Raw genomic sequence first — 4,686 nt, forward strand, 5'->3', positions numbered from 1 at the left:
CATCTTGGGGCCTTTTCCGGAGCTCCAACGGAGGGGGCATCGATCATGGAGGGCCTCTACACCAACTCCATGGCCTCTCTGGGGATGTGTGAGTAGTTTACTTCAGACCTTCGGGGTCCATAGTTATTAGCTAGATGGCTTCTTCTCTCTCTTTGAATCTCAATACAAAGTTCTCCTTGATCTTCTTGGAGATCTATTCGATGTAACTCTTTTTGCAGTGTGTTTGTCGAGATCCGATGAATTGTGGGTTTATGATCAAGTCTATCTATGAACAATATTTGATTTTCTCTGAAATCTTTTATCTATAATTAGTTATCTTTGCAAGTCCCTTCGAATTACCAGTTTGGTTTGGCCTACTAGATTGATCTTTCTTGCAATGGGAGAAGTGCTTAGCTTTGGGTTCAATCTTGCGGTGTTCTTTCCCAGTGATAGTAGGGGCAGCAAGGCACATATTGTATTGTTTCCATCGAGGATAACGAGATGGGGTTTATATCATATTGCATGAGTTTATCCCTCTACATCATGTCATCTTCCCTAAAGCGTTACTGTGTTTTCTTGAACTTAATACTCTAGATGCATGCTGGATAGCGGTCGATGTGTGGAGCAATAGTAGTAGATGCAGGCAAGAGTCGGTCTACTTGTCACGGACGTGATGCCTATATACATGATCATGCCTAGATATTCTCATAATTATTCTCTTTTCTATCAATTGCTCGACAATAATTTGTTCACCCATCGTAATACTTATGCTATCTTGAGAGAAGCCACTAGTGAAACCTATGGCCCCTGGGTCTATTCTACATTATATTAATCTTCCATCAACAAGCTATTTCTATTACCTTTTATTTTGCAATCTTTACTTTCAATCTTTATCATAAAAATACCAAAAATATTATCTTATCATCTCTATCAGATCTCACTCTCGTAAGTGACCATGAATGGATTAACAACCTCTTTATCGCGTTGGTTGCAAGGTTCTTATTTGTTCGTGTAGGTATGAGGGACTTGCGTGTGGCCTCCTACTGGATTGATACCTTGGTTCTCAAAAACAGAGGGAAATACTTACGCTACTTAGCTGCATCACCCTTTCCTCTTCAAGGGAAAACCAACGTAGTGCTCAAGAGGTAGCATCCTATATATCAATCTTAACCTCCGGACCATTCCGGAGCTCCTCATCATGTCTGTGATCTTATCCGGGACTCCGAACAACATTCAGTCACCAACTCACATAACTCATATAATACTATATTGTCAATGAACGTTAAGCATGCGGACCCTACGGGTTTGAGAAAGATGTAGACATGTGTAACACCCTCGATGCGGCTATATCTCCTACATGTCGAAGCACGACTTAGAGGCATAACCGCATTGAGAGCAATGTCGCAAGTGAGGTAATCTTCGCAAACAACCCATGTAATATAATTAAAAGGGAAATGATACATAGTTGGCTTACGCTCGCCATGTCATACAAATACATAAATAAGTCATTACAATCATCCAATATACTCAGGGTCCGACTAAGGTACCAAAATAAAAATCAACCCCCAAATGCGACAAAGTCCTCGATCGCCCCAACTGGGCACCACTACTGATCATCTGGGAAAGACACATAGTAACGACGAGAGTCTTCATCGAACTCCCACTTGAGATCAAGAGCATCGTCTGGAGCGGTATCATCGGTCCCTGCATCTGGTTTGGAAGTAATCTGTGAGTCACGGGGACTCAGCAATCTCACATCCTCGTGATCAAGACTATTTAAGCTTATAGGTAAGGTAAAGGTATGATGTGGAGCTGCAGTAAGCGACTAGCATATATGGTGGCTAACATACGCAAATGAGAGCGAGAAGAGAAGGCAAAGCATAGTCGAGAAACTATTATCAAGAAGTGATCCTAGAACAACCTACGTCAAACATAACTCCAACACCGTGTTCACTTCCCGGACTCCACCGAGAAGAGACCATCATGGTAACACACGCGGTTGATGTATTTTAATTAAGATCAACTTCAGGTTTTCTACAACCGGACATTAACAAATTCCCATCTGCCCATAATTGCGGGCACGACTTTCGAAAGTTCAAATCCCTGCAGGGCAGTCCCAACTTAGCCCATCACAAGCTCTCACGGTCAACGAAGGATATTCCTTCTCCCAAGACATTCCGATCAGACTCGGCATCCCGGTTACAAGACATCCCCGACAATGGTAAAACAAGTCCAGCAACACCGCCCGAATGTGCCGACAAATCCCGATAGGAGCTGCACATATCTCGTTCTCAGGGCACACTCGGATAAGCAATCCGTACAACTAAAACCAGCCCTCGAGTTTCACCGAGGTGGCGCTGCAAGGGGCTCTAGTTTGGACCAACACTCAGAGGAGCACTGGCCAGGGGGGTTTAATAAAGATGACCCTTGGGCTCCGGAAACCCAAGGGAAAAGAGGCTACGTGGCAAATGGTAAAACCAAGGTTGGGCATTGCTGGAGGAGTTTTATTCAAGGCGAACTGTCAAGGGGTTCCCATTATAACCCAACTGTGTAAGGAAAGCAAAATCCGGGAACATAACACCAATATGACGGAAAGTTGGGCGGCAAGAGTGGAACAAAACACTAGGCATAAGGCCGAGCCTTCCACCCTTTACCAAGTATATAGGTGCATTAAGATAAACAAGATAATATTGTGATATCCCAACAAGAAATAAGTTCCAACAAGGAACGAACTCCAAGCTTCACCTGCAACTAGCAACGCTATAAGAGGGGCTGAGCAAAGCGGTAACATAGCCAAACAACAGCTTGCTAGGACATGGTGGGTTAGAGGTTTGACATGGCTATATGGGAGGCATGATAAGAAAGTGGTAGGTATCGTAGCATAGGCATAGCAAAAGAGCGAGCATCTAGCAAGCAAAGATAGAAGTGATTTCGAGGGTATGGTCATCTTGCCTGCAAAGTTGTCAGAGTTGCCTTGATCCTCGAAAGTGAACTCAACGGGCTCTTCGTTCACGAACTCATCTCCCGGCTCTACCCAAACAAGAACAACAAGCAAAAAGGAACGCAATCAACCACGTGCAATGCTCAAACAACATGATGCAAACATGGTATGATATGCGGGATGCGATATGTGATGCATATGCATGATTTGACAAGGAATGACTGAACCTGGCCTCAACTTGGAAATACAATAGTTCCACTGGAAAGGAGAGTTGATTTCGGTTGAAATCGATATAAAGATCACCGGAATCGGATGCACGGTTTGGAAATGGCAAGCAAAACAAATATGGCACCGGTCTGCGATAATCAGCAAGTAACCAACTAAATGCAACAAGATAAATATGCTATGGCACTCAAACATAACAACAAAATACATGGCAGGGATCCACTCATGATGCTTGACAAAAGATGAACACTGAGCTACGGCTAATTCATCCATTAACAGGTTCAAACAAGCATGGCAAAGCTGCAAATGACAACAGGTTTCAGACTTAGTGAAATTAACACAAGTCTGGAATTTATCATCAGGAAGCAAACTTTAGAGCATGAAAACTACATGCTACAGGAACTTAACATGGCAAAGCAAGGCATCTCATGAAGCTACTCAAAGCACTTAACAAAAGTCCCTTAGTGACCTTGAGCCAAAAAGGATCAGAAAATACAATTGCAAGCATGTGAACATAGCAAAAACATAAACAGATTCAGATTTAGTGAAAAACTGGAGCATGCAAAACAGTTAACGAGTAGACATGTTTACGAGCTTGATACACTCACTACAGAGCATGGCATGACAGACTAAGCATAAAACCATGAATAAGACATGGCATAGAAGCTAGACATGGCAAGAACAACATCATAGCATGCACGGATCAATAGGAACATCCTCGGCAAAATCATTAAACATGTCAACAATCTGCCAGGATCATTTTATAGCAAAAGTAGAGCTCGATTGACTCAAGCTAGGATGCTCCATAATTGCAAACAAAGACATGGATAGATAGAGCACCACAATGTTAACAAAACATCCTTACTGATCATCCTCAAAAGAGGCACGGATCACTAGGAAACAACATGAACATATGGCATAAAAACAAAAACAGGACAAGGACTTAGTGATCTAAGTCCCTGAAATCAGCATCAACGATTACGCTACTTTGCATGCTTGTGCTAGTCACCACAAATATCACAAAATACATGGCAAGCACCCCTGTAAAGATGGCAAGGCATATAACAAAACACATGTAGAGCTCAGGATCATAGCATGCACACATTAAACATGGCAAAAATGACAAAAGGTCATTTGATGAAACCGATCTGACATATTCCTCACATAGCCCTCTTCCAACAGCATTTCTGGCATCAAGATGAGCTCAAATGAAAATGACACAGTGAGATGAAATGATGTACTCGTCGAGACGAACATTTTGATATGCTACACGCACGAATCGGAGCTACGGATGCAGAGTTATGGCATATCAAAGATTGCAAAATATTAGGGTTTCAGGAGGAAAAAGTCAACCCTCGAAGTGGATCCAGATCTGGATCAGCGCGGATTACGAGGTTCATCGGGGTACTATAGTTGCACGTGGTTTGAGGTTGCCTGAGTTCCCGTCGTCGCCGGAGTAGGAGGGAGAGGCGGTGAGGAGGCGAGGAGGAGGCCGGCCGGAGTTGGTGGCGGCGTCGGCGTCCTCCGCGATGAGGCCAGCA

Source organism: Triticum aestivum, chromosome 2A (genome assembly GCF_018294505.1).
Source record: "Triticum aestivum cultivar Chinese Spring chromosome 2A, IWGSC CS RefSeq v2.1, whole genome shotgun sequence".
Lineage (NCBI taxonomy): Eukaryota > Viridiplantae > Streptophyta > Magnoliopsida > Poales > Poaceae > Triticum > Triticum aestivum.